Below are 27,406 nucleotides of genomic sequence, written 5' to 3'. Positions count from 1 at the left end.
ACAATGAATGAGTGCTATAGGCAAGTTTCAGGTCTGTAAAGTCCTGAAAGAAGGTAAGTATTAGTAGTATTAGAAAAATTTTTTTTGGGGTACAGTTAGTGTGATATTCAGAGAGGCAATTGCAGATTAGGAAGTGAAGTGGAGACTAAACAGTTGAGTTTTTAGTCGTTTCTTGAAAATAGCGAGTGACTCTGCTGTTCTGATGCAGTTAGGGAGTTCATTCCACCAACTGGGCAGATTGAGCGTGAGCGTTCGCGAAAGTGATTTCTTCCCTCTTTGGGATGGATCCACGAGGCGACGTTCATTCACAGAACGCAAGTTTCTGGAGGGCACATAGATCTGCAGAAGTGAGAGCAGATAAGAAGGAGCAAGGCCAGAAGTCACTTTGTAGGCAAACATCAGAGCTTTGAATTTGATGCGAGCAGCAACTGGCAGCCAGTGCAAACGGACTAGCAGCGGAGTGACATGTGCTCGTTTAGGTTCATTGAAGACCACTCGTGCTGCTTCGTTCTGGAGCAGTTGAAGAGGCTTGATAGAGTTAGCTGGAAGCCCAGTTAGTTGAGAGTTGCAGTAATCCAGTTTGGAGAGAACAAGAGCTTGAACAAGGAGTTGAGCTGCATGTTCAGATAAGAAGGGTCGGATCTTTCTGATGTTATAGAATGCGAATCTGCACGATCGATCGATTTATTTTCAAGTAATTTCTTAATCACAGAATATGTTCATTTAACTTCAAGTTGAAACTTCAAGGGTCAAACTTCAGAAATATATTGGCTGTAATTAGCGTTTCTTTTAGTTTTATTTATAAAACTAAACCAGTCTCTTGTATCTTTTTTGCAACATTCCTCCTAAACCCTAGATGGTTGTGTGGGGAAAAGCCCATTTAGATCAGCAGATTCTGAAATACTCAGGCTACTGTGTACCTTATCTGGCAAAAAAAAAAATCAATGTTTTAGTACTTGGTACAAACTCAGCTCAGCTTTACATTGGTTTGGTTTGCTATTCCCCTGCAATATAAAACCACTTCTACAGTACTGTAAGTAGATGCTTCATGTAGTTGCATCTCCTCCTCTACCTTTGAGTTCTTGTCTACTGGCCGTGATACAGGAATTTTAAGTCGCGTGCGACAGTTTTTCAATGTAATCCTGCGGTGGCTAATGCTGACTGTATATTTACAGTTTATATCTTGTGGGTTTGGAGTCTCATGTCACAAATTCAATGAGGTATTGATGATGTTCTCTGGCTAAACAGTGATCTGCAGTGTCTACACATCACACTTTATGGGTTCGGCTCACTTGAAACCTCAAACAATGTGGTAGTTAAAGAAGTATCATATACTAAGTACTGTACACCATACAGTGTAAAAAAAGCTATGCATCTAAAAAGACCTAAATAACCTCACGTTCAAAGTCACTTAAATTACTTTTGTTTCCCATTGGGATTCTTCAATTTAACTTGCTGTACATTTTCTTGACCACATCTACATGCCTGAATCCAATGAGTTGCTGTCATACAATTAGCCTATTTAACAAGCAGTTGAACAGGTGTACAAATGTGTTTATATTCTCATATATGAATATATAAGTATATTCGGTATTACTTTATTTTGACGGTCCCTTTAACGCATTTTGTTAAATTAAGGTTACATTGCATCTACATGCCAACTAATTATCAATAGATTATAAGTAAACTGTTAGGTTGGGGTCAGGGTTATGGTAATTGTTGGAATATTTAATCAATTACATGCCTATTCAATAACAAGGGTCAGGAGGGGTTTTCTTCAATGTAAAAAACTTAGTAATTTATTGGATACAAATGAATAATTCGATTCACAAAATTCTGGAATCCTCAATGCAATGCTAAAGTTACTTCCAGGAGGTATGCAACCAATTTCATTTAGAGACTTCAACTTTTATAGGCAGCTGATATTAACAGGTGGAGTTTAGTGGAATTTGTCACTTGTCAATCATTTTCCAGTTCTCTATTGACCACGCGCATACATAAATCCTCTTTTTCTACTAATTCTCTGCACATCAATAAAAGCGTAAGTTTTAACACATTTCTGCTGACCGGAAGTTTAGCTTCAGAGCTCAAGTTAATTTTAGACAATCATGCATTTGCATTTCTATCAGCTTCATTTACTTATGCAAAATTGCTTCATTGGTATGCAAAGCATATCACACTCAACAGAAGAAATTTAGTTAATGTATTACCTTTAAGCAATACAAATACAAATGTTAAATGAAAAGAAAAAGAGACAAAAATATGTTTAAATATATTCCTTTTTCCCAACATTAGTGTAAGTTGACATGTACTTTCAAAAGCCCCTTTCACACAGTGATACCGGTAAATATCTGGAAATTTGAAAAATGACCTCTAAACAGCTGCGCTTGTATTTGTAAACATTTGACTACATCACAAACTGTGGATGGATCAGTATTGTGAACAACTTTGATGAAAACATATAGAGAAACACTTTCGCATGTCAAGATGTTCATGATATGTGTGTGTGCCCATGGGCTGTTTCATGGGCACACGCAAAGCTTGAAGGTAAATAAACAACTTATGATACTTATCATAAGTATCTTATCGATAATTAATTACACGGTTGGCATTAAGATGAACATATAAACGTTATCTGACTAATTTCTAGCAGCTAAATGTGTCTGGAAAAATATTCACAGGCTTTTATTCTCATACACCGTGCGGACGTGAATGCATCTGACTGTTCTGATTGGCTAAAGCAAACGTCTCATGTCAGCACGTTCTAGACGTGCACGCGCTCTATCCGGCAATCTTCCTTTTGCGTTCACACAGCGCAGCATTCCGGCAAATTACCGGTAATGTTACAACTTCTCTTTTCGTAAAATAGTCAGAACGAATTTACCGGTATTTTCAAAAAGGACCTGTTCACACACACACCTTTCCGGAAAATTGGCGGTAATTTTACGGAAACGTCTGTGTGTGTGAAAGGGGCTAAAAAAGTTTCTTATAGTGAGCAGCAGATATTAAGCAGACAGTCTCAAAATAAAGTCCTGTATAAATTACTGTATATTCTGCACCCAAAATGTTAATAAAACATCTTGGTTTTATTACATTTCTCATCCATATTTACAGTGACATCTGTACCTTTTGGCACACTAAGCATTTCTGAGTTTTGACTATACAAAGAAAGGTTTGTCGTCTAGCATTGTCAGAGGAGCCAAACACAAGACAAAAGCCTCAGCTGCTTAGTCTATTCATTATCTGAGAAAAGTGCACACTAGAACTATATTTTATGCTAAGAAGTACTCTTAGTAATGCTGAGTTAATATTATTCAGCTTTAAATACAGACAATGCTTGAGAAATTGCCAAAGCCTTCCTTAGAGGGAAACTTGTAAGAAAGCAGGATGCTCCAGTGTTTTAGATCAAATTACACAAAGGTTCAGAGCAGAACTAAATATTTTACTTACTTTAGTTTTTCACACCTCTGACTGATTGTTTTTTGCTTTATTGACGCAGATTTTGCTTACATTATACAGAAGGTAAATCATGTGTCTGATCTCAGATCATTTTTGGCAATATGTGGTTTGGTTCATGCCTCATGATGTCACATTTAAATTCACACCAGTCTCTGTGGGCTTCAGGGCGCGTGGGGTTTGTTACTGTATTTATTATGTGTAATTTATCTGTCTCATACCTGTTCTTGTGTGTGAGAGTGTGTGTATGTGTGAGCGTTTGTCCGTAGAGAAGGCGGGACAGCTCCTCTCTCCCACACAGCAGTTCATTTACATTCAGCTCAGAGATGTGTCATAAATCACCTGAGCTGAGAGTAATGGGGCCTGCACTGGGGAACTCTCTCTGCTCTCTTTCCCGGTTGCTCTCACACAATCGTTTCACCAATCTCTCCCCCCACCCCCTTCCATACACACACACACATGGTATACATGCAAGTGTAATGCAATAAAACATAGCGATCCCTGAAGTAACTGTCATCATTTACTCACCCTTGTGTTTGCCTAAACTGTGTTTCTTTCTTCTGCCCGAATACAAAAGAAACTATTTTAAAGGATGACCAAAAAGAAAATGTCAAGAAAGTAAGACAAAAAATGTTGGACCCCATTGGGAATCAAAGGCTTGATCTATAAATCCAAACAGGTTTGGGGGGAAACCTCAAATGTTCGAGTTAATTATACCTGCAGTGTTTACAAGAGCTCAAAAAAAGCCCTAAAATCCATGATATTTAAAATATCTGCTCTTTACCCCCCAAAAATTCCTTTTTTAGAACTATAAAAAAGGCACAGATTATTACACACAGCGGGGTTCACAAGCCGCACAAGACTGTGTTAGAAAGAATACCCTACAGGACTGTACCAGAATTAACCTCTCCCCAAACACACACACTCACACACCTTACCCACGGGCCCCTGTAACACTTTCACACAGTCTATCCTTGCTGTATAATCTTCACAACAAAAACAAGCAAGTGTATTCATTGCTTGTGAAAATGTAGGTTTATTAAATGTCTTTTTGTTTTACTTTTTTTTTTGTCATACTTGATTAATAAAGTGAAAAATACTTTTATATGTCATCAGAAATGGGCAGTATTTATGATAGATGTATTTCAAATACGTATTTTAAAAACAAAATAGTATTTTGTCATTTGTATTTAATAGGGTTGCTGAAAATGGGTTAATAATTTGTATAAAAAATACTTTAGTATCTTATATTTTTGTAGTTTCAAATACTTTGCAAAATGTCTACGCTACATGATGACATCTTTAAAAAAGGAGGCCTCTGATTGATGCTTTCTCAGTTATTTGCCTAAGCTTGACATCAGACCAGAAAAAAAAGTGAAATGTATTTTAAAATTTTTATTTTAAAATACATTTCACTGAATTTTTGCCCAACCCTGTGCTATAGTATTAAATACTGTTTCCAAAGTGGGTATTGTATAAAAGTTGAAAGCTAAGATAACAGGATAACAGAAAAGCATGGCTTGAATTAGCTTAACCAGCTCAACCTAGACTAGTCCATTGCGCATTTGCTGATTCAGAATGAGAACAAGCTGCTATGTCAAGCCCAGTGTAGAAAGCTCAGGTTACAAGTTAAAAACACTCTTTTTGCCCACCTTTCACCCATTCCTTTCCTGCAGAGACTTAATGGAAACTTATAAGGAGCTAAAACCTATTGACACAATGACAGTTGTTCACTTACATATTGAACATATATGGATATTCATGTTACTCAGGAAATGTATTGAGAAAATTTATTGTAAACATTTAATCATGCAATATTGTGCATATATTTTAGATTAAACCATCATCTATATACTCTATAATCACTTTAATTTAATTTACTTTATTTTTAAAAAATATTATCTATAATATAATTTTCTAATCTATATATTCTTCTTGGCCACATCTGCATGCAGTTTATTGCACTTCAATGTAGACTTTCACATGAGTTAACAGTAAACATAACCTCTCTCTCTCTCTCTTGCACAATTCTTATAAGATCTTGTGGTCCAACATTATATCTTGCCAGCACTGGTGACTTCCACATTATTCTTGGACATCCTCTTTTTGTGTTGCGTTCTAACCTTCCATGAAATGCAATGATGGCAATCCTGTTTTTTTAAGGATGGCCATATTACTTCTTCAGTTTAGTCCCTAATTTTTCAGGGGTTGCCACAGTGGAATGTACCACCAGCTATTCCAGCATACCTGTATGTTTTATGCAGCGGATCCAGCCTCATCATATTATTGGGAAACACCCATACACATATTCACACACTTACACACCACAACTACTTTAGTTCAACCAATTCACCTATAGCGCATGTATTTGGACTGTGGGGGAAACCGAAGCACCCTGAGGAAACCCACGCCAACACGGGGAGAACATGCAAACTCACACACAGAAATGCCGACTTGCCCAGCCGGGACTCAAACCAGAGGTTAGAGAGTTGTGATTCAATGATTGGTTCGAGTTCCAACACCAGGACAGCTGAAAATCCCAGCTTAATCCTATACTTTGCTTTTGTGCAATACCTCTCTGGTTTAAGTTTCCAATGTCTTTCAAATGAAATTTCAACTATCATTTACACACACTAATAAAAGCCCAGCAAGCATTTTTTGTTTTTGAAAGATGTTTAATTGACATCTAAACATAGTCATCTTGGCTAAAACGAGGCAAAATTTGGGCTGTCAGTGAAAGTCTATTAGACGTCTATCAAACACACAATTGTTTGCTGGGCACATGCATGAACTTTTATGATTTGGAAGAGTTAAAAATGCAGTCTCTGCACCCATGACACCAAAATATTAATAAAATCAACAGAAACAAATCTTTCCAGAAATAACCAATTCATTAACAGGGCTGAATGTTACAGAGATGCAGATTTAGACTAATCTGAGCCATCAGTCTAAGCAAGCACGATCACCACATGTAGAGCTATAGCTACATTTCATGCTAGATTAATTTTATGTTAGATAATAACAGATCTAATAGTTTTTTCTCAGACGACATTGGGTTTCGTGCATTTACTGCTTTAAATGATGTAATGAGAAATCAATTGGACTCCATTTGCGGGAAATGCCTCCAGCAGTGAAAATGAATCAGTTTATCATTGAAACTAGCCATCTGCTTTTGTTGGTGTCTTAGTGCAGTGTCTGTGTTAGACAGTTAAAAGCCCCACAGCTGTTGCCAGTGCAGTTCCCAGGCCAGAGCACTGTGGGCCGCTAATCTACAGGGATGAGCTGGCCTAGTGGCCCAGTGTACTTCACCATCTCCTATGCAGATCTCGCTTCTCTGCCAGATCCTGGTGTATAATCACCGAAAGATTGCGGTCTCTCCAACACACATACACAAGCTGGCCAACAAGCCTGGAGATCCTGCTCACAGTTTCAATTATGAGCAAGCTTTGCCTGTCACTTCCTTTAAATTGAGGAGCAGAGATGTATGGAGTGCACATACAGCGTATGTTATTGCAGGTCCTTTTACCAGAGTTTCTCTGAATGTTGTATCACAGATTTGTTGCAAGAACATCTGTAAAAAAATCTGCTTACACATTAATGGATTCTATGAAATGTTCACTGTTCCAGCCTTTGTAATCACTTTGTGAATGTTACCAGAATTGACCAGAATATGGAGACAAGGTACTTATCAGGATTTGTTCTAAAACAAGCAATTGTAACAATATAAACATTTCCCTATTTGTTGAAAATCCAATTCAATTCAAGTTTATTTGTGTAGCACATTTCACAATAATTATAGTTTCAAAGCAGCTCTAAAAAAATGAGTTGTATGTCTAAATTTGTTTTGTAAAATAGTAATAATGCAGTTCAACTGAATTTTTTTGTACTATTTACAAATTGTGCCTTCAAAGTAAGTGAAAATGCTTACTTATGCACTATACTACACCATTTTGTAGTATAAATAGTGTAAGTATTTCATTCACACTCTAAAAAATAGAAAAAAAACTCTAAAAATAAAAACTGCACTTTAAATACCGGAATGATGCACTTATTCAACCGTAAAGAATGCCTCCCAATGTTGAATGCTGTTATACTCATAGCATGTGTTATTTGGTAGTTTGGTCATTTATTTCACTCATTTGGCAACCGTAAAACGTCATTAAATTTCTGCTTAGTAAAAAAACTGTAGTGTTCTATTTGGTATACACTAAATTTCCGCTTAGTAAAAAAACAGTAGTGTTCTAGTTGGTATACACTACATACATATACTATGCTGTTGAGTGTGTAAGTGCATAGTGTATAGTGTGCCATTTTGGATGCAGCAATAACTACTGTAATAACTGGGTGATTGAATTATCATTTTATGAATGAGTCTTTTTTTAAAAATTTGCTTCTCTTATATTGAGTTTTTGGCAGGCTTGGCAGCCCATTTAATTCGTATGACAAAAATATTGTTACAACAACCATAGCCTGATTTATCTACAAATGTTTGTCATTTTTAAATTGCCATGAGGCTTTTTCAATTTTGAAAAGGCATCTGGAAGGGCATCCGCTGTGTGAAACGTATGCTGGATAAGTTGGTGGTTCATTTCGCTGTGGTGACCTTTGATGAATAAAAGGACCAAGCCAAAGGAAAATTAATGAATGAAGATTTATTAACAACAAAGCATAACAGGACAATACAAACCAATCTTTAAACATCAAAAGTTTTGTATATGATCTTTTTTGATAGTCTCTTTATTTTTTATTTTTTATATTTTCGCATTATTGAAAACGTTGATATTCATTATGTTATAATCGGCCAAATTTGCAGTCTGCCATCTTCATTTTCTCTAAAGTGTTGGTCCAAATTGGAACAAATTTGACAGATTATCAAATTTGTAAAAATTATCAAATCTCAGCAAAGAAAAACCCCATGTAATTCAAGTTGGTAGATGAAATGATTTTCATTTATCATATTATCAAATGTTATGTGTCTGAGGCAAAGCTTTCTGCAAAGCTTTTACATGTTGGCACCACATTTTTATGTGTCATTATCACCTCACTCTAACCCTGCCAGATCAATCTGGTAACAAATACAAAAAGCATTAAACCATATGACTAATGATTGTATTCATTTAGACAGAAATCATTTTACAGTGTCTTCAATTACTCATTGTTGCAGTTGGTCTGATATGCCTCTGCATCTGCCTCTGTTGTGCTTGGCTCTTTAATTGCTGCTAGCAGCTATTATTCCACTGTTGATTCAATTGGAACAAGTTTTGATGTTGAAACAGAAATAATGTAATTGGCAGGATGTCTGTAAAATGCACATTATTCAATAAAATCTGCTTGTTTACCGTATCTGTTGTATAAAATCAATAATACACTCATAGTCGAGAGACAGAAATGTAATTTCTGCATAATTAGCCTCTGATCAAACTCAATTTATTAGTCCAGCTCTGTCAACTAAAACATAGAATTGCACAAATGCATCACAGCAACTTGAAGCATTGAGTGGGCGAATAAGAGTCCATTAATGCAAGTGTGTTAGTCATAGACCTGATTCTATCTGAGCTTAGAGTGAATCGCTGGAGAAAAAGCGACGCCACATAGAATTGGAAACCCTATAGTGTGTTTTAAACATGACAAGGAAAATAAGAGACAACCTTTAACATGACTCTTGTTATCTGAGAAATCATTTATGCTTGGTTTACTATCTCTGCCAGACAGTGACAACATTGCTGGTTGTAAAGGTTATAGATCTCAGCAGAAACAAGATCGCCCCCTGCCCTGCCTCTCTCTACTCTCCCTGTATCTCACATCATAAAAGAAGGAGAATGTATCTCTGACCTACAGCTGTGGACGGAGACTATATCTATATATCGTCCTCGCTTTTAAAGGCCCTTGTCGCTCCATCTTCTGATCTCTCGCTTTACTCCACTCTACTCTCTCAATCGATTATTTCTCTCAACTGCACTCTCAGTCTTTTTATTTTAATAAAATCTGTCCATTAAATTTTATGTTGCATCAATGTGAGATTATACAGTGTTAAAGGTACACTGAATAAAACTGAATTTTTGGGGAAAATGGGTTCATTTTACAACTCCTCTTAAGTTAACAGTAGAACTACAGAGGTGGTAATCTTGACTGTTTTTAATTTTTGAAATTTCATTAATATGTTGAAATTAAACAGATATATCTGTAATACCCTGTTTTTTTCTAAGATATTTATTTTTACATTTAATATTTTCTTAAAATTAGAATGCACAAAAGACCTACGCATATTTCTACCTTTAAATACAATAGCGATTAAAATGTCTGCATGCCTTTCAGTGTCTGCTACTTTTCACTGTGACTATGAATATATGTGCCTCTGTTGCCTAGCAACTTCCTACTAACAAAAACATGAGGGGAAAAACCTCAGATATGTCTTTCAAAAAAGCATATTTAGAACGACAAAAAAGCCTTCTCCTCTAATGTGAAAGCAAAAATGAAAGTGGCATGCGGACATTCACGGGTGGTCTAGAATAGCCTAACTATAAATTTACGGACCAATCACAAAGCACGCACATTTACAATCAAAAAATGTGAGGTGCACCATTCTGCCTTTTTAGTTGACAAGAAAAATAGAAGTGTGGTGCGCTTTTTATGTCACTAGACAACCACTGAATCAGCTGTGTATTGTGCGCGAGTTTTGCTGCTGTTATTGGTATAATTGTAATATTTAATAATATTATGAGATTCAAGATTTATAATGTCATACAGCTCTGGATAACTTGAAACAGCGACCACTAGTCGCTCCTCCATCTTTAAAAGTCTCTGGAGTCTTCTTAATAACACAAACACTGCAGGCAGCTCAACAAAATTGTTCTGCTTTTATTTGATTGGAGAATGAAAAAGACGCGGTTGACGTAACGCGTTTTTTCTGCTCAGAGTTACATTTTTTGTGCAACGGCAAAAATGCAAGGCGCAGCAGCTGGTTAAAATGTGAGCCACACAGGGGGCATAAGCAGCCCGCAAAACACTTGCGGGCTCAGGTAAACCATTCAAAAGATGATCTTCTCAACGCAAAAGCGCATTGCTGTGATTGGTGTGATTGGCCTTTATAGAATGTATTGCCAAAAATACTATGTTTTTATGGTGATTGCTTAATTAAATATGACAACAGACATTTAAATCATAATTTTAATATCTCAGAAGCTTTGAATGTAAATATGGCGTGACAATGTGACGTCTTATATGAAAACGGTCAAAATGACTGTTATAGTGATTCTAGTAGTTATAGAATTCTGGTAGTTCTAGAGTTAAACAATTGAGTTATACCATTTTTGAATCCATCGAGCCAATCTCCATGTCTGGCAGAAGAACCTTTAGCTTAGCTTAGCATAGATCACTGAATCAGATTAGACCATTAGCATCTAATTTTTCACAACAGTTTTCATAATTTTCTCATTTAAAACTTGACTTTTCTGTAGTATCACAATCAACTAAGACAGAACGAATGAAAAGTCGAAATGGCTAGGAGCTATACTCTCCTTCCTACGTAATAATCAAGGGACTTTGCTGCTGTACCATGGCTGCAGCAGGCACAATAAAATAATGCTGAGACTTGAAATATTCCCCTGCTAGGTAACTAGGTAACAGTGCTGCGTAATATCATTGCACCTGCTACAGCCAGTTTTTTTCTATTAATTGCCCAAAGCTTCATGTCATAACGGATTACTCAATCAGTTTCGTTATTCACGCTTACATTGCAAGCATGAAAAGATGTTCTAATCATTGTACGACATCTCATTAAGTGGTGTAAGCGGGGAGCTATAAAGTTTTGCAGAAGATTTAAGAATTCAAAAGAGTTGAAAGGTATAATCACAAGCTCATTACAATACTTTTAATTAATGAAATATTAGCAAAGACTGAAGAAAAGGCTGGCCAATAGCAGTGATTTTTTTAAAACATGGAAATGTGAAAATATAAGATTTTAGCTCCCCCCCAAAAAACACAGTTTAAAAAATTCATCTTATAAAATTTTCACATGAATATGACATTAATGTGCTAATGTGTGTGTGTGTCCTCTCCTCCACACGCTAATCGTTGCTCCTTAGAGTAAGAGTGCAGCATTTCCACTCTGATTATTCCCTGATGAGTGTGTAATGCTGGAGAATGGAGGGGCGGCTCTGTGTTAACCCAGTAATAAAATCCCCCTCTTTAAAGAGGACTCACAGAAGCACAATTACGCCTCTGACATCTCTTACTTGCATGATTTATGAAAGGAATATTAGTCTGCACCTCTGCTCCTGCCTCCCTCTGTCACACACTTCCTCATAGTGCAGAAAGAGTGAGAAAAAACCCACTGACTGAAGGGGAGAAACAGAGTTTGACCTGAAACAGTGGAGAGGAGGAAGAGATGGAGGGAATAAGAGAGAGAGAGATTGAGAGAGAAGAAGGGAAAGTATGTAAAGAGGAGAAAGTGAAAGGCTCCTGATGAGTTTCTTGGTCGGTATCTCCCTGCTGGCAGTCTGGTCACCTGCCATGTGTGAACAAGCTTTCAGCTTAGATAATCATCACCTCATCCACCTCTAATTGGCCATATGTGTCATCAGTGGACCACTTCTATAGTGTGGGTGGACCTGCTTAGATATACTTGGGGGACAAATTTGTCCTTAGAAGAAACTAAATATACATAACCTCCATTCAGGGTCATTTGAGGCCATCCCAGTTAAAAACATCAAAATAAAACAAAGCAAAATAATAAATGAGCTAAAATAAATGTTTAATTAAATGGAAAATATTATAATCATAAAAAAATTTAGTAAATAAAAAGGTTGAGTCCAAGGGTTAGTTAACAGAAAAATGACAATTGACTTTTTTCTCAATTTTCCAGATTTTTCAACTGACAATCTGTTGCATTACAATACAGGCACACATTAATAAAATTAATTCTTATAAATATTATATATATATATATATATATATATATATATATATATATATATATATATATATATATATATATATATATATATATATATATCAGATCTACTAAATAGACAGTCGCTTAATATATATGTTGAACACTAAGAGAATAAAACTATTATGAAACTTGATTATCGTTACTGTATCTGCGTTTGTACTGGAGTATAAACAGTGTGAGGGTAAATCTGCTTATGTAAACAGCACAGTGAAGTGAAATCAGTCTATTCCTGATGGCGGAGACTGACAGCTGGACCTGAGGCTGGTTAGCTGTGATGTGCTGATCAGCAGGGCCTGACCTGTTCTGTCTCAGCCTTTAGTCAGAGCATGGTGATGTTTGCCCCCAGGGTCCTTCGCTGTCATCAACATTATCATCATCACCTCTGACACTGTTGTTTGCTACACATTAGCAAGTACGGTGAATTTCACAAAAACACTATTTCTTTCCTATGTTGATGTCTTTTTCTGACTTTGACAAGATTCTCAATAAATGTAAACATGTTGTTGTACATGTGATCTAAACATCTGAACTGCGATTGGACAGAAAGCAGAATGTAAATTCTGTATGATTCAGTAAAAGCCTGTTTAATGCAAGTCACCTACAATGTACAGTGAAAAAATCAAACAGATTATGTACAATGTCTGCAGTGGGATATTGATTTTATGCAAAAAAACAGAATATATATAGAAGTTACACATGATAAAATATATATTTTATATTACATTATATTAATATATAAACTATTGTGCTTCATATTACATGCAGTTATTTCTGCTTTTCTGTGTTGTGTCTTTCCTGATTTTTGAACGAGTCTGTTTTTATATATTTTAAGTCAAGTTATTTAATTAATTATTTAATTAACTTTTTTTTAAAAATCTTTTTCTACTTTTTTAAATACATCATCCATTTTGAATGAATCGTTTGGATGAATGATTCATTGAATCACTCATTAACACAGAGACTTGCTGCCAGCTGCTGGTGGGATATTTTATTTTAGATTTATTTATCCATGACATGCCTAAATTAGCTTACCTACACACACAAAAAACATATCACAAAATACTGTATAATTATTGCGACCAAAAAAGTAAAATAGTAAATGTAAGGAGGTAGAGTATAGTACAACTGCATGGTCTGTTCCATAAAATATATCCCATTTCACTCAATTTAAATTATAAAATAATTTGTCATATAATTTTAAAACTTATATTTTGTACACTGCAGAATACACATTCGTCATAATGTATGTATAAAGCCAACACTGTAGAAAGTGATTAGTTGTCTTTACTTAAAGTAAGCAAATCTGTTTAACTGCTTTTAAAACACTTGGTTGATTTTACTTTAAAATAGAGTGAGTTAGAACTATTGAACTAATGCAATATATCATGAGCATACAGGTTAGCTTGATGGAGAAATGACAGCTTAATCATGAAAACTTCTTCTTTTTTGTGCTGCCATTTATTTTGAATATAAAACAATACATGAAATTAGTAGTAAATGCACATTAATGTTTGTTTTTGTGATAACATTTGTGAATTCTGAAGAAGACCCTACATGACCTCTATATAAAATTTTGTATAGTGTAACTGTGGTCACAATTTATTTTGATGGCCAATTTGTTGAAATTAAAGGGGTGGTTCAGAATGTAATTTTAAGGCTTGGTTGTGTTGATAAGATGCAAAGCAATGTTCGCTCATGTTTCACTTGAAGGAAATTGTGTTATTTTTTGATATATCTCACTTTGATTATACACAGCTACTCAGCTAACATGAAAACGACTGTCATGTTTCTTAGTTCCTCTAAAAGGCCCGCCCACAAGTGACTCTGATTGGTCATTATCATAATGTGCTGTGATTCGCAGATCGGCTCCATGTCACGCCCGGATAAGCATGCGCGTTTTGTGTAAACAGTCAGTCAGTCAACACGTGTCTATAACGAGTGAAAATGGGATGCGGCTCCTTTAAGTGTTTCTGTGCCATTTAGTGTGTGTTGTGTGTATACTATGAAGTATCTGTAACACGAGAAGCGCATGTGCGCGGGAGAGATAATTTTTGTTATTTTTCTCTCATGCTCGGATTAAGTTATTTTCTGTGGTGACAGAATAAAGCACAAGATGTGAAATTAGACCTGTGTGAGCCTGGATTGATTTGTTTTTGATGTTACACTCGAGTTGGGAGAGCATTGCTGTATTTTTTTTTTAATCAATGCGTTACAGGAGGTCTTTCACACATATCCGGAATATTCCTGTGTAAGTAACATGAATCGTTCACATATCTTTTGCGACTTTATTGTCCGAGTTGTAAAACGCATGGGAAAGCTGCCTTTAGAGAGAAACTCTGCCGTCTCACACAGAGAGACGCAGGTGCTGGTCAAGAATGTGTGTGTGTGTGTGTGTGTGTGTGTGTGTGTGTGTGTGTGTGTGTGTGTGTGTTTACAGCCGTTTGACTGATAAATATGGATTTGTAGCTAAATCGTTAGTGGTGAACATAATTTCCCGCTGTTTACATCTTTGTTACAACATACTGTTAACACTGTTCATGTCATGATCAATTTTAACAAATAAAAACACTTACAGGTCATGGCTCACAGAGTTCACAGCGTCTCCTTGCTTCATCTTTGAGGAGATTTTAGCCGAATCCAGCACTGAACTGGGAGAGATTCTGGAAGCTGCGTTCTCTGGAACATAATTAATATTAAACTGTAAGCACTTCTATGTTTGGGTTGTGTCATTTGGAAGCCCAACAACAGAAACAGAGAAGCTCTGTGAAAACAGCAGGATGGCATTTCTCCCTCTGCAGTATAGTTACAGCGCCTCTGGCCATTGCCTTTACCTGCGCAGTGTGGGATACGCAATAACGAACTTTTGTGATCTCACAGGGGGCGGAAGTATTTTTTGTAGTCCCCAAAATTCGTTCATTGTAGGCTTTGCTAAGCTAACTCTGTAAAAATCCAGGTCTCCTTTTGCATTGAACTTTTAGCATTTTACATTCAGAGATGCTGTTTATGTTCACAAAGCTACATTACACATCAACTAAAGTTTAAAATATGATATCGTAGTGGACCACCAAGTACAATGCAACTAATTCTAGTTGACTATTAGTGTTGGGGTTAGAGCTAGTGTAAGTTGACATGTACTTGCAAAGCTTTTATAGTCAGTTAAATTTCTGTTGAAGAAACATTTACAAATATTAAGCAGACAGTCTACTAATACTTAAATGGACCAGCAATATAAAGTGTTACAGGAACTGTTAGTATTTTTTATTTTAATTTTTTTGTTGGAAAATGAAATAACATAAAACAATTGGGTGAGAGTGATTTAAAAACAATTTTAAAGTTGTGTTAAAGAGATGAATTTTCCAGAAATCGAACCCTCTTTCTGACTTAATGTTCATGTAGTTTTTCAATCTTGTGTAAAGTTTGTTTACTTTTTCTAAAACTATTTTTATATTTTCATGAACGCTGTTTTGTACATTCAGGGTAGAGTCACAGAGTTTGTGATAAAGATAAGGTCCTTCTTTATGCAAAATAAATTGAATTTAGCGGTTGTATTTTAGAGGTTTTGTGCAGACAGGTCATTTTTTGACCTGAATGGCAAACATGCAGAATTTTAAGACAACAGGAGGAAGTAAATTCTGTTATCAATCACCCATATCCACCTGTTCCAAGCCCGCTTCATTTTGTTTACTTCATTAACAAAAAAAAAAGAAGAAGATATTTTAAAGAATATTGGCTAATTGTAGCTGTTGTTGACTTCCATACTATGAAAGTCAGTGGCTATTGGTGTCCAACATTCATCATAATATCATCTTTTTTGTTCAACCGAAAAAGAAACTAATAAAGATTATGAACCACTTACAATCATGGTGACTATATATATATGTGGATATATATATGTGGATTCAATCCATGTATTGGTATTTCGTTCAGAAAGCCAATCGTCTGAAAGAGTATGTAAACGGGCCAATGAAATGCCAAATGAATTGGCAGAGTCAGCTTGCACAACAGATGCTTGTTGCAATCAATTTAGCATAAAAGCACAGCAACAGCAAGATGATGCAACCTTTTCGCTTCAGAGACTTCTACAGTCTTCTGAGAGAGTCGATGAGGGTTCCTCCTGCTAATATCCAGTGATTTCGATCGGTCTCCCGGTCCAGAGTGTCTACATGCGGTGGCACAAACGAACATGTTAGCTGTGCTTTCCCGGGCTGCTTCAGCCGTGAGGTTGGAAATGGTTTATCCCTCAGCTCCGCGGCCGGACCGACTAGATGGGTGCTACGTCAAGGACAAGAGGGCCAAGCCTTCAAAGCCTCTCGTCCCCTTCTTCCCGGAGCACAGTAGGCTCGCCCAGTCCTGTAGGGCACCTTTTTCTGCCCATGCTGCTTGTCCCTCCGCCCTCACCACTCTTGATGGTGGAGCAGCCAAGGGGTATGAGGTGTTTCCTCAGGTCGAGCGCGCCATTGCAGTCAATCTTGGTCCGCGTGGCGCCTCTTCTTGGCGGGGTCCACCTCGTCTCCCATCCAAAGCCTACAGGTTATCAGCCTTTCTCGGAGCCAGAGCTTACAAGGCTGCGGGCCAGGCTGCTTCGGCCTTGCACACTATGACCACCTACCAGCACTACCAAGCGCAGGCGCTGGCCCAGCTGCACGAGGGTGGGTCCGACCCAAGCTTGCTTCGCGAGCTCTGCACCGCAACCAACTATGCTCTTCAGACCACTAAGTCCACTGCGTGTGCGTTGGGGAGGACGATGTCCACAGTAGTGGTGCAGGAGCGCCACCTCTGGCTAAACCTGGCTGATATGCACGAAGTCGACAAAGTCCGCTTTCTTGACTCCCCCATGTCCCAGGCTGGCCTATTCGGCGACACCATGGGTGAGTTCACCCAGGACTTTAAGGCGGTGAGAAAGCAGTCTGATGCGATGGGTAATGTAATCTATTGACGGGACCGTTTGAAGTTTCCCATCTGAAGGGGAACGCTCTGGTTACTAAAGTAACCCTAGTTCCCAGAGAAGGGGAACGGAAACGCTATATTGCATCACGATAATGATTGTTCCTAGCTGTTGATATCAGTCTCTTTAGCTTAAAAAGGTTGCCTCTTCTTGCTTTCGCTGTGCTTTTATGCTAAATTAATTGCAACAAGTAACAGGTGCGCAAGCTGATGCTGCCAATTCATTTGGCATTTCATTGGCCCATTTAAATACTCTTTCAGACGATTGGCTTTCTTAACGAAATTCCCATACGTGGATTGGATAGCATTTCCGTTCCCCTCCTCGAGGAATGAGGGTTACTTTAGTAACCAGACTGTTACTAATCGCAGTAAAATTACAGACAACAAGTGTGTAATGCATGCAACAGATTTTTTTTCCATTGGAAAAATCTTTTTTCCAGATTTTTTTATCTCATTATGCTACAGTGATTTACCAGACATTGTTAAAATGTAACCTCATGTCCAAAGGATAATAGATAATGCAGTCCTTAAACCAAAGATGTGTTTTATGATGCATATCAATAAATAAGTTCATTTGGAGTATGTACTCATTTGGATTGCAGCCTTCTCTGTTGGCTCATCGACAGGGAAAGCAGAAGAAAAGGTCAGTTATCTGGATCAGAAAAGCACTGAAAGGCAAATGTCATAACATTTAGGGCTACGTGTGAGTGTTCTTTATGCTCAAACACATTTGTGACTCTTACAGTACTCTCTGGTTTTGTGTATTTGTATTTTGGGCTGCATAACAGTCACTGTCAGTGTTCAACTAACAATTACTGCAAAGAGCATCAGCGTTATTATTAATATCTATCCATACCCATTAATGTCTAAAATTCTGTGCTGTTTTGTAGTCCTGCTCCATCCACTGTGTGATTGAATCAATCTGGCCTGTTCAGTATGAGTATCCAGACTGCAGCTGATAATAGCACATGTAATCCCTCTAATGACAGGCTGCTTAATAGAGCTCTCATTGAGGGATCGGACACACTGAGTTAACCAGATTACACACTATTTACCACCAGGGAGAAAGGATGTGTTGATATTTCTGCTTGGCTTTTGGAAGAACTTGACTTTTATTTGATACTTTTCAAACCCTGGGCATAAAATGAAAGCTATAAGAAGTATACTGCATAAATTCAGTGAGATGCCACTAAAGCTCCCCTTAGGTGCATTAGAATGTGCAGATTATTTTAATGTGCTAATGTATTTTCAATGAAAACATGAAGACCAGACATATTGGGGAGCTTCACCCCTTTAAAAATTGCCAATTATTCACATTCACAGCACATAACAGCGCCAATATGGCTCATTACAATCTAAAGTAACTATAACTGACTGTACTTTTGTATGCTTTTATTTATTTTTACAGTTCCTATTGTAATCTGGAGTTATATTTTCAATCAAACTGGTATAAATTAAAATGCAAAGTAATAGCAAGCATGAACAAATACATTTTCCTTATCAAGAATCACTGAATCATTGGAAGATTCCATACAATAGTTATAGAGTACAAAGATGGTTCCCTCGCATTACTATGAATGGAGCAAACTGCATTGCTTAGTATGACCTTAATATTGAAGGAAGTCCCGTCTTCCAATCAGATTAGCCAATTATCAATCTTTATAGCTTTGGGAGAGGGGTTTATACAGGTTTGCTTGTTTATTGTGGCAGTACCTGTCTTTTTTTTCACAGCGTGCCTGCCCAGCTTTTGACAGGAAAAATGACAATGCATCACATTCCATTACATATCATGTCTTTCCAGGGTTGTCCTGTTTTTTTTTTTTTGTTTTGTTTTTTGCTCTGGGATTTGTATGTATTCTTCCAGTTTTTGTAGCTATGTCCTTTGGTTACCATTGAGCCATCTGTAAGCAAGTTTGATGCTGTGAAATACCTGCCAACCGTGCATTATTTTTAATTATTATTACCCTGCCAACATTGTCAAAACTGGAGCTCTTGCATGGACCTGATGGTTTAATGACTGAAATAAGTGTCGGGCAATGTGGATCACTAGCACCCAAAGTTTTGTTTGTGTTCAAAAATATTCTTTGTTTTATTGGCATGATATTTGTAGCTTGAAATAGAAGGAAATCTGACCAGCTTGTGCAGCATTTCTATGGAGATCCTGTGTAAGCTGCCATTACAGCCCATTGTTTTGCTCTGCACAGGTCATGTGACTGAAAACTATCAATAGCGTTTTGTTTGTATCAAAGCTCAGACAGAGCCACATTAGACTCATGACAGCCACAGACTACTAATAATGCTGAGCCTGTTGAACCATTTCTTCACTTTAAATTACAGCATTCAGATTAGAATTTAAATTGATCTGATATGTTTAGTGTTTTGCAATGACTCACATCTATGATTCACTCTGTGCTATAATGTCTTTGGACCAGTTTAAACTACTGTGGTGGTTTGCGTGATATTAAAACAATGACTATAGAATACTCAAGACATTTTACTGGTATAGTTTTGAATGGGGAAATGTGTAATGGTCAATATGATGAATGAAGCATTGTCTAGTAAAGGAGCCAATCACTGATCGCTATAGACCAGAGATGCCCATAGTAACCTTTAATTTGGCCCACCATCTCACCTGAGAAAAGAGGGAGAATGATAAAAATCCTTTGGAGACTGTCAATTCAAAATGAATGTAACCCTTTGTTTGTTTTATTGTTAAAAGCTAACTGAAATTAAATGTTTCAATTAAATTGTGTAGATTAATCAGATTTAGTTTAAATGTGCATCTTGTCATCCGACAATGCAGATTTTGGTGTGCAAATCAAGTCAAAGACAGATTCTGCTTGACTAGTGCATTCAGCATTGAACCCACTGTGTTGGAAATGTGATTGTTTATGTTTTTATTGCAATAAGTTATCCGTTAAAAAAAGTTATGGTGCATTAGTTTATACAATTAATATAATGTTATATAATGTTATATATAATATAATATAATGTTTTCTATGAAATTTGAAATAGTATTAAATAAATTAGGAAATTACCCATGGCAACTTTAATTAAATATAGTTTGGTATATTTACCTTCATCTCACAGCTCTCAGTGATATTTTGTTTTTGGCCCTTCATACAAAAATGTTTAGGCACCGCTGCTATAGACTGACGATTCTTTGGGGGAGATGCTCAGACCATACATGTGCTTTTACGACAGTTCATGTGGTCAACAAATACACTGGAATCTTAACGAATACTTGCTTCACAGACATAAAAAATATATTCATGTAAAGCTTGAAATCTCTACTTTTAAATGAACTAACTAAACTTACAAACAAGTTTTTTGGTTTTGTAATCTTTATGAAATGAACACGAGCTACAGTCTGTTCTGTCAAATGTACATCACATGACAGCAGCAACTACTCAAACACTCACAAACTTGTAAACAAAGAGTTGCTATCATTCCTGGAGGAGATTCGCCATCAAGAACAAGTTGTAGATTAGTTCGGAGGAGCAGCGTGATCAGACAAAGCATTATTCAGAGGATGATAATGTCATGATTACCAGCGATCGCTAACCACTAGAGGTCGCTGGAAAACATTCACACTCATGGAACTACATTTCTGCCATATTATGGACTACAACACCCAGTCATGCCACACACACACAACCGGTTCCAGATCCACACTGATTGCACTCTCACAGCTGAAGCCACTCACACAATGATTATTTGGACTATTTAAACCCCTCTTTTCCACACACAGGTGGCCGAGTCTTGTTTGCTGTACCAGTCAGGGCCGGAGTGGGACTCCTTTTCAGCCCTGGAGTTTCAAGCCTCAGACCGGCCCACCTCAGTTCACGACTGACTATATTAAAATAAGCTCATTTCCAATTCAGTTGCTAATTACACTATCACGTCTTTTTTTTTTTGAGAAAACAGCTGCTTCAGAACTTCAAATGTTCAACAACCCAAACAGTATTATATATCTTAACAATAAAAATGAAAACAATAAATTACTCTAACGAGGATCGAACCCGGGTCCGCGGAGTCTTAACCGAACGTGCCTACCACTGGACCACAACAGCTGTATATGTCATGGAGACACATTTAACTTTTATTATCATTAAAATAGATAAAAAGAGAAGAGTTGCGATAATATAATGAATAAAAAGGCTTTGGTCAAGTAAATAAATAAATTTTAAAAGTGTGACTGCTGAGAGCAACAGATTCTGGAGCTAGGGACACCGGCCCTCGCGGCCAAAAAACCGACCGGCCCACCGGGAATTCTCCCGGTCCTCCCGATTAGCCAATCCGGGCCTGGTACCAGTGACATTACAACGCGTTTCTCCCTGTCTTGTTTCTCCGTGTCTAAACCCTTGCCTGGTATTCCTTGTTATCCTGTTTAGCCGCCTGCCTTCTGACCTCCTTGCCTGTTATTCGACTACGATTATGGACTGTCTCAATATACCTGTTTACACCTGTGTTGACCATTGCTTGCCTGACTACGATTAAACCTGCATTTGGATCCTACCTTCTGTTGTCAGTGTCACTCCCCGTCGTTACAGATAATGTGTAGAACGGCCATAACAGAAGTACATGTCGGGATCTCCTTCCTTTCGAGTGCGCATGCACATTAGCTCAGGCAACCAGAAAAATTCTGATTTGTTTGATTCGAACGTTTTGAAAGGAGACAGCTGTTGTTTAATTTTATTGGTGATTTCAAATATGTAATGTAATCATAAGCTTGGCAAACAGTTTTGGAGAATTTGATGTTTCCCTATTTAGACAGATTGCCTTTGCATACTGCCTGAGAGACGTTTTTAAGATGGCAGCAGAGTGAAATTACTTACCTTAAAGGAACTTTGATTAAAGTCTGCATATAATGGAAGCTGCTGCCATTATTTTTTTAATGTGTTTGCGTTGTGAATGTGCTGTTAAACAGATGAAAATCTTTTTTGAAAACTGAAAACAAACAGAAAGTGCATTTTCAGATTTCAATTAAAGATTACAAACTAACAATTTGAGTAAGCAAAATCAATATGGTTAGTTTTGATTTCATGATGACTTTAACACTAAATCAGACTTCATTCACGTCGGTGGAAACATATTTCAACTCTTGGAATCATGTATAACCTATATAGTGCTCTGTGCTGTTCATAATATACAGAATTGTAATTGTTTTTTGTTACAGACATAGGGCCCTATCATACACCCGGCGCAATGCGACACAATTGTTGTTTGCTAGTTTCAGCTTGGCGCAAAAGTCATTTTGATGTTTTGCAGCACGCTGTTTAAATATCAATTGCACTTGCACTCAAATGTGTGCCCATAGGCGTTCTGGTCTAAAAAAGGAGCATGTTATGGCGCGTTGCTATTTTGAGGAACTATAATAGACTGCAGAATAGACCAGATCAAAGCAGGTCTATAGTCAAGCAGAGCGTGTTAGTTGTGCACCTCACTTACAAATTGCTTAATACTCACAGGATGTACAGAAATACGCAAATATCCTTACAAATGAAAAATAATTAAAGACTTAAAGTATTACAAAAATTATTATTTTCTAGCCTACATAAATATAAAAACCATACTTTCATGCCTTCTTTGGTGAGCTTTTTTAGTTTATTCATGACAATTTGCTTTTGTATAAAGTTATTATTATTATTAGCAGTATTATTTATTATAAGCGTATTTAAATTTCTTTTATTAAAAAAAAAAGCTTAGATTTGCCCACCTGTCAGGTTTTAGATGATATCGGGATCATCATGTGTATTAGGATGTAACCCAGTTGTTTGACCACACTTCGTTATTATTGTTCATTTATTCATTTGCTGTAAATTAGAACTGAATTTAGAAATAGTTTTGAAACAAATCTTTGCGCTTAACAAACAAAATTAATTATGTATAGGCTAATGGATGCCCGTGTGTACAACATGTTTCCCTATTCACGAGAGTGAAAATGAAAGTAAAGAATGAGGAGGCTCATCTCTCATTCTCGTGCTGCAGATGCTCTGTTTAACTGTTTTCTCTCTAGTAAAGCATTCCGTTTTTCCACTTATAAAGTCCGCCATGTAACTAGCAAACGCCCTATGGCGTGACGCAACTGACTCTTAAAGGGAATGGGAGATGAAATTCTGATTGGTTTATTCTCAAAACACACCTATAACTCATTAAGAGAATAAGCTCAACCCTGTTAGACCATGCGCCACAGCGCAAAGCGGATTTTTCCATCCTTAAAATAGCAAAAGTGGATTCATACAAACCCTTAATGCTTTTGCGCCCTGCGCTTTGGCCTTTGCGCCTGGATCATCAAAATACAGCCCTTAATTTTGAACGCGTGTAAATTCTTGGAATTTCAGTTGCCTGTATGCATACTGTGAATATGTGTGTGCAATCTAATTTCCCCTAAGGACTTGCCATAGATAACAGATCAGCACTGTGTCAGCTACAATTTATCATTTGATTATCTACATGCCAGTGTTTAGATGAATAGTGATTGATTTGAGTTGCAGTTGTTTGCTCTTTTATACTTTATAGAGAGCATCAGATTGGCCAGAAGATCTGATTCAAATGTATAATGATGTCAAGAAAACCATTGATTCATATTGGTGACAAGCTGCAAGTTTTGAATGCTTATATATATATATAGTCTAAATCTTATGTTTTGGAGCACTGAGACTAATATATTTGACTAACATATTGATACTGACACCCAAAGAAATTCAGGGGACTGAAATAAAATATGTTTGTTTTTTCACACAAAAATAGAGCTAAAAATGATGAAGACCACAGAGAATGGGTATTCTGGTCAGACAGGATAGCAGTGTTTGGTCCAGCATTGCACCAGAAGGCACACACACAACCAGACATGTGTCATCTATCTACATTTTGTTTCCAGACAGAGTTTTTCTGAATCACTCACATAAGTTTCTTTGACAGAGAGAGCCCACTGAAATGTTACCTAGCAACATGACACTTCAAGCTTTCTGTGCGCTAGCCGTTTTTGGAACTCATCGTCATGGCAAAATAAACAGTGCGATCAGGTCTGACAGAAACTCAAGCTAGCGCTAAATGTCACTCAGCCATTATTATCCTGTAGCCAGTGCAGCTGACAGTATCTGCTTGAAAAATTCATTGTTTATAAGTGAACTTTCACACATTATATTTATAATGACCATCAGATAAATAAAACTGTTTTTTTTTTTTTACTGCATTCAGTAGAGGATACTAGAACACTATTTGACTTTCAGTTCAGAGTTTGGCTGAATCTAAAATTACATGTTACTGTGTAGATGGTGTCAAACAGTAAGCTGTGACAATACAAGAACATCTGAAATCTGAATAAGTACTCAAAAAGTACCAGGATGACAACATGATGACTGTTGTACATTCTCATAGCATTTGTGACTAACATATTCATTCCAAATAGAATTTACTTAAAGGTTGCAAAATAATGAATTCATCAGAATAACAGTAATTGTTTTATGATTTCATGAAATGCTTATGTCTTGTTTTCTACTTTAACGTGTATGTTACAACTATATGTGTTCTTAAGTCATTAATTGAGGTAATACTTTAATTAAATGCATTACATTTTAATGATTGCATGTTACTGGATCTGATGCATCTGCCCATGCAGTCATTCCTAAAATATTATTATATGTCTTTATTAAAACTGTAAATCGGATGTTTTTAATCACTATTGTCATAAGGCTGTCCCACAAAATGCAAAATAGTTTACTGTATACTGTATATCCATGCACCTGGGATTTAAGCATGGTTTGCATCTTCTGCTTGTAAGCTAAACATTAAAAAGTCAGACTTATTAGCCCCCTCCTCCCTATTATTTTTTCCTCCAATTTCTGTGTAATGGAGTGAAGATTTGTTAAACACATTACTAAACTCATTTCTGTTTTATTTTATCTTTGCCATGATGACAGTAAATAATATTTATTTACTTTATTAAGTCCGGGGTCGCCACAGCGGAATGAGCCGCTAACTTATCCAGCAAGTTTTTATGCAGCAGTTGCCCTTCCAGCCGCAACCCATCTCTGGGAAACATTCACACACACACTCATACACTACGGACAATTTAACCAACCTAATTCACCTGTACCACATGTCTTTGGACTGTGGGGGAAACCGGAGTACCCGGTACGGTACGGAGTACACACGAATGCAGGGAGAACATGCAAACTCCACACAGAAATGTCAACTGAGCCGAGGATCGAACCAGCGACCCAGCGACCTTCTTGCTGTGAGGCGAACGTGTTACCCACTGCGCCACTGCATCACCATTTCTTTGCTCTGTTAAACATAATTTAAGAAATATTTTAAAAAATCAAAGGGGGTTCTAATAATTCCGACTTCTTCTGTATCTACATTAGTTTAATTTTTTTTTTTCACTGACAGTTTTCTAAAGATTGCAAACTAATGCCTGAATTTTGAGTCAAAATCAGTGCTTGAGTGATGATCACATAGTGTGAATTATCCAAGACACAATCTAAAAGAAGCATCAGTGCATGGCAGATGCCTGAGAAATATTCAGCAGGCTAAAATCTGGACCTGTCAGCCACACAGAGTGTTGTGAAAGTTTTTTTTTTTTTTTTTTTTTTTTGACTGGAACATAAAATTAATTTGAAATGACCTAGAGCCATGCAGTGACAAATATCCTCCTTATAAAATGCTTTTCCTTCTTTCCCCCTTCAAAATGTTTCCAAAATTTGCAGGCCATCCTTTTCTTTAGTCAAAAAGATTGTACAATCAAGTTTCAGTTTCACAATTGCGAGATCCTAAATCATTTCCTCTATCACTTCTTGCACATATTAGGGCTGGATGGTATGCAAGGGTGAATTTAACCAATAAGCAAGGTAAGCAGCCGCTTAGGGCCCCAGGAAATCTGGGGGCCCACAATAGATATCTAAAAGCATAAATTATACCTCTAAACTATATATAACATTGTTTTCAACCATATTTTGTGCTGAGAGTTAAACACAATTTTAATGTAATTAAATATGAATTAAAATACAATGAAATATAATATTATTATAATAATGTAATGTTATGTAATAATAATAATAATAATAATACAAAATAAAATATCCATCATAGAGCAGCCCAGCAGTTAAATTAATATATATATATACATTTATAAATTTATATATTATACATTTCCAGACTTGGGCCTTATGGCTGGAATTGCTTAGGACCCCAAAACCACTAAATCTGCCCCTGATGGTATGACTATAGTTATCATGATATAACATGCCAAAATAAACATATATTTTTATTTTGTGTATTTGGCAATATGTAAACAAATGCTTAATGCATGTTTACATACAGCGTTAATGAGGCCATGTGAAATGCTATACAGTATATGAGACACGTTATTAGAAACCCCTTTTATACAAACAGACTTTACTCGAAAATATACAAAAAGTTAACTGAACATTTTTGAGATAACCAGGAATGTCCTTTCAGTGATATTATGGCATTTTACTAGTATTACCAGCCCTCACAAGGAAATGTTACTTTTTTATTTATTTATTTTTTAGTTTAGTGGCTAATTCAAATTCATATGATTTTAGTTTTATGAAAATGTAAGATTTTTAAAAGGAGGCGTGAAAACAAATCCCACCCGTAAAACCCAATCATCATTGGAGGATAATCCAATCTTACCATCGTAGTAAAAACTACTGTAAAACACTTATGATGAGATGGCTAATCATATTTTAAGACACTGGTTAATTGTTACATTTGGCTTAGCAGTGATTGAGTTGGAGGCTTAGGTAAAGTTGATATGTCCTTTTCTCTTGAACACACTGATTGAGCACTTGATAGGTTCTCTCTGCGTGACTACACAGTGCAGTGTAATTATACTATTACTGTTCATATCAATGAATGAACAGCGTATCTGATGCACTGTAAATTCTGTAGTGTGAGCGCTCAAGTGATTCAGCTGCACTGTTAGACATTTCAAAGGGTTTTTACAGTAACTTACTGGCAACACTGTTGCCAGTAAGTTACTGTATTTTAGATTTACAGTATACAACTGTAAATCCGTTTACA

The 27,406-nt window shown here is 36.6% G+C and overlaps 1 protein-coding gene across 2 annotated transcripts in view; it reads left to right on the top strand.

Annotated features, from left to right (window-relative positions):
• Positions 1-27,406, top strand: part of LOC100534815 (DELTA-actitoxin-Aeq1c-like) — a 339,260-nt gene that overhangs the window by 234,251 nt on the left and 77,603 nt on the right. The window lies entirely within an intron of this gene.

Source organism: Danio rerio, chromosome 3, assembly GCF_049306965.1.
Source record: "Danio rerio strain Tuebingen ecotype United States chromosome 3, GRCz12tu, whole genome shotgun sequence".
In the NCBI taxonomy this organism is placed as follows: Eukaryota; Metazoa; Chordata; class Actinopteri; order Cypriniformes; family Danionidae; genus Danio; species Danio rerio.
Note: the sequence above shows the minus strand (reverse complement) of the source record. Positions and strands in the feature narration are given on the sequence as shown.